At 44.1% G+C, this 13,213-nt stretch overlaps 1 long non-coding RNA gene across 5 annotated transcripts in view; it reads left to right on the top strand.

Annotated features, from left to right (window-relative positions):
* The window catches only part of LOC102900985, an 807,705-nt gene that overhangs the window by 427,509 nt on the left and 366,983 nt on the right, over nt 1–13,213 (top strand). For all 5 annotated transcript variants that reach the window (XR_006590330.1, XR_006590331.1, XR_006590332.1 and 2 more), the window contains exon 11: nt 2,012–2,068. This is a non-coding gene — a long non-coding RNA (uncharacterized LOC102900985). The remainder of the gene's footprint in view (nt 1–2,011; nt 2,069–13,213) is intronic.

Below are 13,213 nucleotides of genomic sequence, written 5' to 3'. Positions count from 1 at the left end.
AAACAGAAACAGGCATTACTTGCCATAAATAGAAACTCAGAACAAAAAGGAACAATAGTTGAAGAATCTCTAGAAGCTGTTCCTTGCCAATATTGAGTCTTGGGAGCTCTCTTTTTGTTGAAAAAGAGGTTAACAAAATGTTGGAGAGATAGTAAAGGCTAGCACCCTATAGAGACTCTCTGCTTGGTGTAATCATTGCAAGAGACTTATAGTTGACATTAAATCTCCTTGTGTGACTCTAAGTCATTTATACCAGGTCTGTGTCCCTACCCAGTCATCCCACGGTCCCCTGAAGGAGGGCTCATCCTTTGGGGAAATGTGGCTCTGTATACCAGCTGGCCAATCTGTATCCCACAGGCCAAGCCCTGCCCATCACCTTCTTTGTTAATCAATTTCGGGGGAACCTAGCTGTACCCATTTTTTAACAAGTCGTATATGGCTGATTTTGCACTACAGAGACAGAGTTGCTATGTGGCAGCTGAGACGATTTGGCCTGTAAAACCTAAAATATTTACTGTCTGTCTCTTTACAGAAAAAAAGCTTTGCTGACCCCTGCCCAGAACTGTGCTTGGTACCTAGTAGGCACTTGGCCTACTGTGTGCTGATATTTGCTGGATGAATAAAGCCCTGGGAGATTCTACTCCTCCCTACATAATTGTTTGTTTGTTTGTTTGTTTGTTTTTGCATTTCCATTTTGCTCAGTATGAAATGACAGCTCCATTCTTAAAACAAACACTTGTCCACCGAGTAGTCGATCACTGTAAGCTGCTCCATGTTAGGGCTCAGAGATATAAATGGGTCTCCCTGAGAGGGGATCGTGATGGATCACCATGTTCTCAGGAGTCTGAGCTATTCCCTTTCTCCTATAGCTGTTGGCATTCACTGCACTCTCTCAGCTCCAGAGCTAAGGGATATATAATAGACACGGGAAGACCTATAAAAGTAACATCTGAAACTGCTGCAGAGCTGAGTATTGATTTATTCATTACTATAAATTTTTTGTCATTACTATGCAATTGCTCTATCTCAGGAAGAATTGATAGATGTGGTTGGAAGCTGCAACCCACTGTGCAAAACTTTTTCCCCCTCCTATAATTTCCTGTAACTCTCCTAAAGAATCATTATTCCTTATTACATGGCGCTGGCATGCCACCTATTTAGATAAATGCGTGAACAAGTGTGCAGTAAATATTCATAGTGGCCCATGTGTCAACGGTATATGTCACTAATTAGATAATTTAGTAGTTCAAATAAATAAATAAGAAAATAGAAGCACACCCAGGAAAACAGTGAAATAAAACACAGGCTCCTTGTAGGAATCTGGGCAAATAGGACAGCTTTTCAGGTTAGAGGATCGTCTTGTATGTTGGAGGCCAATCCAAAGGTCACAATGGTGTTTAATGATACTGCTCACACGTGTGGAAGAACACAAGCGCCATGAGTACATATGTCTACTTGGGTCTTCTTAGCAAACTGCATACTTGTTACATAAGCAAGACCACTCTGGATGGGTCTCAGGCGATTTGGTGGCCTTTTGCCTCTTCTATTTGTTTTCTTGGGTCTGCTATTTATAACCTGCTGATACCAAGAAAACTGGGCTCAGAGCCTGACGGTGACGGGTTCAAGTTCTGAGTCTGATATGAAGTGGGTAAGTTACTCATTCCACTTGGGCCTCGGTGTTCTTATCTGCAGAATGGAAGTGGTTATAGTTTGGGGGATAATGACAACGATGGTGATGTTGACATGCAAATGAGGCAAGAGACAGGGAAGCCCTTCGCAGAGTCAAGGGTTCCTAACAGGTATTAAAAGAGTTAAAAAAAAATTTTTTTTTTAATGATTGGTCTCAAGAAAAGTGAAATAGACAGAGCAACTATTTAGAAAATCAACGTACTGGGAGCTCCAATTTTGGGTGCCTCCTTTGTGTCAGGCATCGAGAGTATAGATATTTCTATAGGGTACTGACTAGAATCCAGCTGGGTCAAGTAAAGGATGGTTTTCCTGTATTTTACAGACGGGGAAACTGAAGATTAGAGACGCTCAATGTAACCTGCCCAAGACCACAGATGTGGTAAGTGATGCCAGATGGAAATCTACCTTTCTCTGGCTTTATCTCCCATATCCACTGTGTGGCTGCTGACATGCTGTTGCCTCCAGGTTTAATTGAAAGGGCTTACTTACTTTGTTTTTTAGAAATAAAAGGCAAGATTTCACTCTGGGTTGTCCAGACAGCTTGTCTGTATTGACCAAACTCATGGTGATGTTCCTCAACTGAGCAAGTCAGAGTTCTGTTTACGTAAATGCAGTTATCCCATACAGTCAGTTTGATTAAGGGTCTCTATGGTGGCCTCGTAAAGTGGTGTTAAGCAAAAATAATTGGATCTACTGAATCCTGAGATCTGGCTGATTAGCTCCTAATGCGTGAATCTGGCCTTCGCCCTTTCCAGTGGTGTGTTAGAATATTGAGGGAGTTGGATTCACTTTGTCAAACAGCTAAAACCAAGTCCCTTTAGACATGCCTAAACTAGTCATGGCCTCGTCTGGGCATATCCATTTCTCAAATGCAGGTAGGATGAATCCCGCACGTGGTCATTAAGCAATCATATAAAAAGTAAACTTATTCATACCACTCTGGAGCCAGCCACATTATCTGATCAGGGCACCACCTTTTTGGTTTTGGTTTTTCTAGTCATAACTGAGAGCACTCATTAATTTATTCAGCAAATATTTAATTTGCACTTCTGTACAAGGATGAATTGCATTCATGTGATTGTACCAATTCAGGGAGCCCTGATTAAGAGCCAGTGCTACAGTTGTTGAACAATACGAATGTAGATGGATAGATGTATAAATATATGGATGTGTAGATATGTGAATAAATGAATGAATTGATGGATGGGTGGATAGATACATGGAAGTGTCTTAATCATCTTGGCACCTTTTTAAGCTTCCTTCTGACCCTCAGGAAGGCTCAGAATTATTTCTCAATATCTCTGTGAGTAATGGTGGTACCCAAATGAATCTCTGCAGATTCCATATTCACATGCACCATTGCAAATTTTCTTCCTTTTTAACTACGGTTCTGGTATTTTGTCTCTTGACTAGTTTTTGTCTCTTAGCCAGTCCTTCCCACCTACCATTTTGGTTGCACTCTCTGCATGGACCTGAATCTGGGTTCATCTCTACTTCTCTCTTTGAACCTCACTGGGAGCCTCCCAGTAACGATGTCAGTGCCCACAGGGGTGGAATTCTACAGGGTGGATAAATGGATAGATGCTGATCGATGGGAGATTGTAGGTGGATGGGGGAATGGGTAACTGTACTGTTCACATTTATTCCTCCCACATCAGCACCGGTGCCTGGCTCATGATAGGTGATTACAGACTTAGGGAATAGGTAGTTAGGTGGTTGAATAAGTGGGTGATTGGGTGACTGAGTGAAGAAACGGTGAGCGATTGAGTGGGTGATAAAAGGATGGATGCATCTATGTACAAACGAGTGGATAAATTACTGTATTGGTTATTGGGTAAGTGGGTGGATACATTGAGGAATTGATAAGTAGTTGAAAGATTAAAAGGGACTATATGGGTGGATACTTGCATCAATAAATGAATGGATGGGTGGGTGGAAGGATGAATAGATGAATGGATGAATGGATATATGAATATATAATTGCCTGGGCAAAACTTGAAGGATCTAGGAGTGCATGGACGATTGCGTGCATAAAAGAATGGATGGTGGGATGAATGTTTGGATTATAGCCCTAAAGCCCTGTTGGGCACTAAGAGAGGACAGGCTGATACCTAAACTCTGCCCTGATTATGGCCAAAGTAAACAATCCTCTTGGTTTAGAGGAATGATGCTGCTGGCTTTGAGAAGATTAAGGGCATGGCACACAAGGGCATGGAAAGTCTGACTGGCTGGTCAGGAGAGTGATAATGACTCGTGGTTTCCAAGCACTGTTTATAAAATAACCAAAGAAGCAATGAGTGTGTTTCTTGGGTTCCTTGAGGCCACAGTGAGGAGGGTTGTAACCTCAGCAGGGACAGCTTCATGTGAAAGGCTATCCAGCACAGAATGCATGATTGCCTGGAGGTTACAGAGCCACTGTTGACCAGATGGCCTTGCTATTTTCTGCTTTTCATCTTCTTTCCTTTCCTTTCCTTTCCTTTCCTTTCCTTTCCTTTCCTTTCCTTTCCTTTCCTTTCCTTTCCTTTCCCTCTTTCCTTCCTTCCCTCCTTCCTCCCTCCCTCCCTCCCTCCCTCCCTCCCTCCCTTCCTTCCTTCCTTCCTTCCTTCCTTCCTTCCTTCCTTCCTTCCTTCCTTCCTTCCTTCTTTCCTTCCTTCCTTCCTTCCTTCCTTCCTTCCTTCCTTCCTTCCTTCCTTCCTTCCTTCCTTCCTTCCTTCCTTCCTTCCTCTCTCTTTATTTGTTACTCACTACCCTGGCCCAGGCAGGGATGATTTGGGGCCAGAAAACAGAATCTTCTGGGAACTCACCCATGCTTTGCCTTCAAATTTGGAACTTCACTTAGGAAACCAGTTTAGACTTCTAGGTGAGCTGGCTAGATGATTTCCCTGCTCAGGATCATTTACCTCATATGTGTTCTGTTTGACTAAGGCGATCTGTGGTAGAGAATGGCACAAACATGAGTCCAAACAGATTTATTTTATGGTGACCTTGGAAAGTTTCCTATGCTTTGAAACTCAATTTTATCTGCTAAAGATAATTGGGGAGAGAGTATAAAATTAAAAAGACTTGTTTCATATGGTTACTGTAAGAATTAAAAGAAATAATGTGAGGAAGTCACTACCAGATTGGCCCCTCTAGGTGTCTTATACAAGTTAGTGGTTCTTCTTTGTTTTGTTAATTCCTTAATCTCTCTTCTGTAGTCAGAGTACATCAGCCCATATGAGACCTGGGTGTGGTTTAGATGTCAAGTGGGCCCATTCATTTGGTCTGTTGAAGACTTGAGGAAAACACTGGCATTTCCTCCAAAACATGTGGAAACGACTCAAATGTCCATCAACATATAAATGGATAAACAAAATGTGGTGTATCCATACAATGGGATATTATTCAACCTTAAAAAGAAATTAAATTCTGATACCTGTTACAGTACAGATAAACCTTGAAAATATTATCCTAAGTGAGATGAGCCAGACACTGTAGGACGATTAATGTGTGGCCCATTCATGTGAGACAAATTCACAGAGCCAGAAAGTAGATCAGAGGGGGTGAGGGGGGTAGGAAACTCCGGGCTGATGAGTAAGTTTTGGAAACCGATAGTAGTGACTGATAGTTGTACAACGCAGTGGATGTACTCAATGCCACTGAATTGTATATTTAATTATGAGACATAATTAAAATGGCACATTTTGTTGTGTATATTTTGAATTAAAAAAATGGTGCCCCCCAAAAACGTCCTCAAAAAAAGGAGAAAAAAAAAGATTTGTGTCTGTGCTCTACAAAGGTGTGCCTCCCTTTGTGCGGTCAGACAGCCAGGATCAGCTAATTAGTCTCAGAAGATGGTTAAGCTCTCCTACCGCAGGTTGGTTTTCCAGGATGGGAGGCAGGGATGACCAAAACTAGTTCCACTTTTTCTCATGTTACTGCAGGCATCTCATCATTCATTCCGTTGGCTTCGATGAGATAGCTATTGTTAGCTGCCATTGTTTTTTGACTGGGTGATGGTACTCAAGGTCTAAATTTCTGGAGGTGAAGGTGTGATTGGCCTAAGCACCTAGAAGAAGAAGGGGTTGGACTCTGGACAGGCAAGAGTGACAGCGGTCAGGAGGAGGGTGATGTTCTCACCCCTCCTGTTCTCACCCCTTCCTCCATCAGTGCCCAGAACGTTGAAAACCATTTTACCCCATAACCCCTACGGTTCCCAGATATTTAGATCAGGGAGGCCACCGAACGAAGTAAGACTTTTCTGGCCCCGACAGAGAATGGCATACGTGGAAAACCCAAGTTCTGCTGGAATCCTGTTACAATATATGAAGAGCCAGAGACTCAATTATGGGTACTCTGAGGACAAAATTTCAGACTTTGCTCTGGCTTTTGTCAGCTTAAGACTCTTAAGGTAGTTTACACAAAGATTTGTATGTCTGAATTTTTCCCTGGCAGGTTCTCATTATAACCTAGATAACACAAATCCCGAATATTTGTGGTTAGCAACAATCAGGAATTTTCAAGTTGTCTGACATTCTCTAGCCCTGTAGATCACCACCTAGGATCAATATTCGGCTCTGAGACAAAAGGAGACATAGAAATGGTGGGAAAGGTTTTCATGGTTTGTGCGGTGTCTGAGTTTAAGCTCCTTCTCTAACACCTTAACCTCCCCCTCCCCTTTCTTCCTCTCTCTCTCTCTTTCGTCTCCACATGCTCGCACACACCCCATACCTTTTGCCCTACAAAGGGTTCTTTGAGAGCTATGCAAAGGAAAATGCAGATGTCTAACCACCTAACAGAGGTCTCACCAGCCAGCGCTGCAGAAGGGGAAGGGGGAAGAGACGTTTAAAAGTGAGGTTTTTGCGTTCTCTTTCCTTTGCACTCTCCTGGCCAGAGGTTATACCCTTTGCTTCTAGGGCAAACTGGTTTCGGATCTCCCAGAGTTGAGCAGAACGACTGTTACCACGTCTGTAAACAGAAGACTGTTTACATAAAAAATATAGATTTCCTTTAAGCACTCTGCTTAAGCCTTTAGTACGTTGCATTTACATTATTATTGTTTATGTTCCCAGAAGTCGGCAGGAGGATGGCCTTGTTGCAGTTTATGTGGTTTCGTGATTCACACTTGCTGAGGCAGCTATCACACAGGGCGGGGATGGGGAGGCGGGGAGAGTCAGGGAAGCGCAGAGAAGATTAGAGCAAGCTCACTTGTGGGATCTATAGCCTTCACGTAATGGTAGGGCCAAGGGCCCGGGGATTTCTGAGTCAGTCTCTCAAATTCCCAGACATGTTTATCAGTCTTGAATTTCAAAATTGGCCCACCCAGAATAAAGCCGTGTTGCACCTGATGTTTCACTGTGGCCGTGTTTCTCGGGGGATTCTCCTGAGATCCAAGCTCTTTCCCCAGCTTCAGCTTGACAGTGTACTCAGCACCCCTGTCCCCTGGATCCTGAGAGTGCCACAGGGTGATCCGCCCTGCCCGCCTGTGCCTGCGATTGGCTGGGGGCTGAGCTCCTTCTCTGTGCCCACAATGCCCATTCAGATGTGCTTCCAGGCTGCTGGGCCCTGGTGGAGAAGGGGAGTCTGACCCCCCTGCTGGAAGTGTCAGGGTTTAAACCTTGGTAGGTCATCACCACATGCCGTCTCCTATGGTGTGTCCGGCCCAGAGCCACGTTAACTGGTTCCGAGCCAGGGCGGGGCAAAATCAGGAGAACGTGTTCTCTTTTATGAGGCATTGAAGCAGAATGCATAAAAATCTGTGTTTTGGACACATTCAAATCTGTGTGTGCGTGTGTGCGTGTGTGTGTGTGCATGCGCACACACACACATTTGATTCTTTGTTGTTTTGTTTTTGAAACCTAGCTCTGCTTCTTGTTAGCTCCATGGCTTTGGGCAAATTTCTTAACCTCTTTGTGCCTTAGTTTACTCAATCTGTAATTGGGAGATGCTCTCTTCGTAGGCTTCTGGGAGGATTAGGTGAGATAATGCATGGAAAGCACTTGGCGTAGTACCTGATAAATAAGTTCTTAATGTCTGGTAGTAAGACACAAAAACTATTTTTAATATATAAAGGCAGTAAGCAGGAAAACAGGCTTCTAATGTGGAAGGAAGGTAAACCAGGAGGAGTTTTGTGGGCTGTGTTTTAGAAGCTCAGGAGGCATCTTTGAGTGCATACTGTTTATGGCTTTGGTGTGGGATGCTGGGGATATTAAAGGAGCCTCGGGTTGCTGACTCTCCTGGGAGTAGCTGAGAACCAGAAGGATCCCAGGATCTTACTCTTATCCCATAGGGTCTCTGCCCACTTAGGGACTCTTCATCCTCTGGAAGGTCACAGAACCATCCTTTAACCAATTCTTCTGGGGCTCCACATGTCCTGGACCGTTGATATTTTAACTTCTAAACTTTCTTTGATAAAAAGTCTAGCTAGATTTGGCCACCAGACATGAATTAGTATTTGGGGACAATATCTGTTACCAAGTGTGCTAACTTTGACAACTGGATGCCCTTTTTTCTTTTCCTGAAGCCAACACATTCATTCCATTGTTGTTTTATTATTTTATTCAACAAATATTTATTGATTACCTACTAGGTGCCAGGCTCTATGCTAAATGTTGGGGGTGTTATGGTGAGCAAAACACATAGAGAATTATCATTGAGCATAGAAGGGGGCAATTATAAGTAACCATAAAAATAAATACAAACTATAAATTATTATTAGTGCTATGAAGGTAAAATACAAATTCTGAGAATATACAGGAAGGTGCCTGAGCATCTGGGGTGAGGGTTGTAGGAAGGTTCCTCTATGGGAATAATGTTTGAGTTGAAAGATAAGAAGGAATTAACAAGGCGAAATGGACTGGAGGTGGACAGAGCAGAGTCACAGGGTGTTGTGATTATCTCCTACTGTGCAACAGATCACCCCCAAACGTGGTGAAATTTAATAACACTTCATGATCACCTCTCCTAGTTCTGTGGTTGACTGGGCTCAACTGGGTGACTTCTGCTGATAGGCGCAATCAGCTGTTGGCTGAGACTCTGCAAGACTGGGCATTCAAGATGGCTCCCTCATGTAAGTGACAGTTGATGTTGGCAGTGGGCTAGGAGCTCAGCTGGGTCAGTTGAATGGTGCATCTGCCTGTGGCCTCTCTGTGGAGCACGACAGTGAGATCTGAGCGGGTGCCCCCCATGAATGTGCTCCAGCAGGCCCAAGTGGAACCTGCAGGGTTTCTAATGACCTGGCCTCAACAATCCCAGCATGTCACTTCTGTCCCATTTGAATTGCCAAGGGAATTGCCAAAGCCAGCTCGGATTCAAGAACAAGGGAGAAACGGTTCCACTTCTCGGCGGTGAGAAGGTGCAGACGTGTGGGGAGTGAAGAACTCACTAGCAGTCATCTTAGGAGCAAGTTACTCCATGTGGCTTTTGCTCTTGCTCCTCAGTCTGGAATGATCCTCGTTGAAATAGTCACACAATCTGCACCATTTATAGCTCAGTGCAAAATATCTCCTTAATTCCAAATATCTTCCTCAAAGAGGGTTTCATTGACCTTTGTGTTCAGTTACTTTCTCTCCCATGACTGTGTTTGATTATTTTCATAGTACTCATCACTCCCAGATTATCTCTGGATTGGATTATTTGCTTCAGCCTTCCCACAATTACCCCTACCTTCACATCCCCATAAAACATAAGCCTCGTGAGGTCACAGTCTTGGTCACCGTTGTATCCCCTAGACAAGTGCCTGACATGTAGTGAGTGCTGAAAAAAAAATACTTATTGAGTGAAAGAAGAGGATGCTAAGTGAAAGAAATGGCACATGCAAAGATCCTGAGGCCGGCGATGAGCATGATGGTCTGAGGAAATGAACAAAGCCAGACATGCACCTGCATGTTGTGTCTCTGTGGAGCCACATGTGTTGGAACATGGGAGTATAAGGGTAGCTGCATGCCTGGGGGCCTAGGAGGAGCATCTTGCCTGGCCTCAACCAGACTGATTCAGACCTGACCATGGCCACCATTTCTGAAGGGCAAAAAGTATGTTTGCTTTCTGTTCTCCAAACACTCTAGTTTGAAAGTATCTAATGTGTGCCTAGAATGACTGATTCCATGGATAAATGAAACACACTGAATTTGGACTCCTTACTATTATGTCTCACTCTTTCTGAAAATAACTAAAATAACAACAACAACAAAAAGACTCGCAAACAACGAAGTAATGACAACAGGAAATTTGCCCAGGGCTCTCCAGTCTAATACTGGTAGATGCTGGGTTCAAATATAGGTCTGCTTAACCTCAGAGCCTGCAGAGTTTTGGGTAATGGTCTAAGTTGGAAGGAGAAAGAAATCAGGGAATGCAAATGTCTAAACCAAACCCCAGAATGATATATTTTCCCTGTGGCATTGAATCAACTTGCTGAGCCCCATGATAACTGGCTGGCTCTGATTATAAGGCAAGGATCTGATTCCTGCCTCAATTATGACTGAATAACCACTAGTTAGGAATCATGAAAGGGCCCAAATGAGTGCAGTGGAGATGAGGAAAGGTCCGTGGGTTGCCAGAGATGGATACAAAGGCATTCAGAGGTGGGGACACTTCAGTCAAGCCCAAACCAAAGCCACCAGAACATCATGTTCTTGACCAGGGCAAGGGGACGGGGCTGTGGTTGGGGAGATTGTTGACATCCATTGGCTGACAGCCATCATTATTAACTGGGTGCTCACTCTTGGTGACAGGAAGTGTGTGCAGAAATCAGATCCAGGGACTGCCAGCCGGTTCTCACCTTATACCCGTCGGCACCAGGGGGTCTCTGCCCTAAACCCGTGTGAACTGTGATCGTTTCAGTACTTTCCTGTGTTTGAATGGCCTTCTCAGTTAATATCTCAGTTTATGTTTTGAGCCATTTTCCCTCTTTATTTTTTCTCTGTATGGGGAAACCTCAACTACATATTTTTTTTAAGAGAAGGCTATAAAAACTTTCCTTAAGTCACACCATCTATAGTGGTAGGCACTTAGATTTTTGTCTGGGAAGTAGAATTTCTTTTCCTTGTTTGCTCATGTTCTTTGGGAAATCCAGTGAGAAAGAAAGAAAGAAAAGAAAAAAGAAAAGAAAAGGAAAGGAAGAAAGAGGAAGGAAGGAAGAATAGAGAAAGAAAGGGACAGAGGAAGGAAGAGAGAGAGATAAAGAGAGGGAGGGAGGGGGAGACACAGAGAGAGAGGGAGAGAGAGAGAAAAAGGAAAGAAGAAAGGAAAAAATAAAAGAACATTACGAAGAAAAAAAACTTTCAAAGGAGACCTGGAAATAGAGAAATTAAGATGCCCAGCAGATATTTCAGCAAAGCTTGAACAATATGTCATTTCTCGGAAGGGATACTCAATAAAGGGCTCTACTGAAAAGTTTGCCTTGGACTTGGAGATCCAGTGATTTGTGCTACTCATTTTTTACGTGGTATGTGTGTGCTAAAGCCAAGATTAGCTTCCCAGGAGAAATTCTCAGTAGGTTTGCAAGTGGAAAAATGTGATGGGTGGAAGAGGAGAATCAGTCAGCCGGTACAGGCCATCATTGAAAGTGATGTTCTAGGCCTCCATTGTTTACCTCGATGCCTGCCGGGAAAACTGTGACCTCGGCGGACCGCCCACCCCCCCCACCTGCTAAACAATTCCCAGAGCCTTCAGTGCCTATCCTTGCTCTCCTTAGATCACTCCCTGGCTCATTCCTGCTTCTCTCTTTGGCACAAAACCTCACTATATGGATGGTGAGTGGATCAACTGGAAATGGACTGAGGAGGTAGGAGGAATGTCCCCGCCCATGGGACCAATGTGCCAACAGCTGATGAAGCTCCAGGGGCTACTCTAGTCTCAATGGAGATATTATCGACCCCAAGCGTGGGATCGAAATTGAGGGATCTCGTTTCCCCTCACTTGTTCACAGTCAACAATGGGCAAGGTGCTGTGATATTATGCCCTTTTATTTGAAGAGAAAATTGGGACCCAGAGCTGTTAAGTTGTTTGATGTTACATGTGTCTTAGGTTGGAAATGTGGCTTGAATGGAGGCCTCTCTGATTTCAGGCAGTCACGTAAAATTGACCACGGAGAAGGTCCAGTTCGAGGGAAGGGATACCTTTATTCATTCCTTCCTCCATTCACTCTGTACTTATCTGTGGATTGTCTGTGGAGCTCACCAGCAGACTGGCAGGCCCCAGAGCTGCAGAAATCACGGCCACGATCTCTACCCCCATGGAGCCCATGATCCACCCGAGTCTTGCCACTCACAGTGTGGTCCATGGAGCAGTGTCCCTGGGTGCTTGTTAGAAATCTGATGTGTCAGGCCCCACCTCAGAATTCCTCAGTTCATCTCAAGCTGGTCTCTGGGCCATTTGTATGCACATTAAAATTTGAGAAGATGCATCAAGCATGAGAGCAAGGCAAATAGAAAAGAAAGTGGAAATCGGGAGCTGGCAATCCAGGCAGTGGGGAAGCTGTGTGCAAAAATGAGCAGATAAGCTGAGTACATTGAAGACAAGTGAACGATAAATCAGCAGGAGAGGAAGAAAGGGGAGAGAAATAACTTGAAGCTGGGCCCGGCTGCTTGGGTGTGTGTGTACCCCTGCCTCCTACAGGCTGTGAGATCTCACCCAGCCCCAGTATCTTCTTCCGTAAAAGGGGAATCATACTGGAATCTGTTTCACAAGGTTATAGCAAAGATGAAGAGTCAACATGGGGCGCCTGGGTGGCACAGTCGGTTAAGCGTCCGACTTCAGCCAGGTCGCGATCTCGCGGTCCGGGAGTTCGAGCCCCGCGTCGGGCTCTGGGCTGATGGCTCAGAGCCTGGAGCCTGTTTCCGATTCTGTGTCTCCCTCTCTCTCTGCCCCTCCCCCGTTCATGCTCTGTCTCTCTCTGTCCCAAAAATAAATAAACGTTGAAAACAAAAATTGTTTTAAGAGTCAACATACGTAAATTGTGCGGTCGAGTACGCGGCACAGACCAAGTCCTAAACACACTGGCTATTGTCTTTGTCATTATTATTCCCATGATGTAGCTTCTCTGAGGACTTCCGAGCACACTGGGTAGGGCACATTTTCTCCCAGAGGAATGCACAGTTGGGGTAAAAGACGGAATAAATGTGTGTGCCTAGGCAATTGAGACTGAAAGCAAACACCCAACACTTTCTAAAACACTTTCTAAATTGTCTTTAAAAAGGATCTTGTCACCTCCTCCTAAAATCACCCACTTACATTTTTATTAGCATGAACAGCGTTGCATCTAATTGTGTAATTAATCATAGAAAATATCAGTAATGACAATGTCCAATGCTTATTGAACATCTATTACCTGAAGGTACTGTATGAAACCTACAAGCATCATCTTAATTTAATTATCTCAAATACTCAGAGGTTTTGAGTAATTTTAACCCCCCCCCCTCCACAAATGGGGAAAATGAGTCTCAGCAGAAAGACAAGGAATCCATCTGTTGATGTGAAAGCATATGTTGGAAGCATAGGCAGGAGGCAACAAGGGCATACAAAGGAAAGGCCCATCTAAGGAACATCC

Source organism: Felis catus, chromosome E2 (assembly GCF_018350175.1).
Source record: "Felis catus isolate Fca126 chromosome E2, F.catus_Fca126_mat1.0, whole genome shotgun sequence".
NCBI classification, from domain to species: domain Eukaryota; kingdom Metazoa; phylum Chordata; class Mammalia; order Carnivora; family Felidae; genus Felis; species Felis catus.
This window is presented reverse-complemented; position numbering and strand designations above follow the sequence as displayed.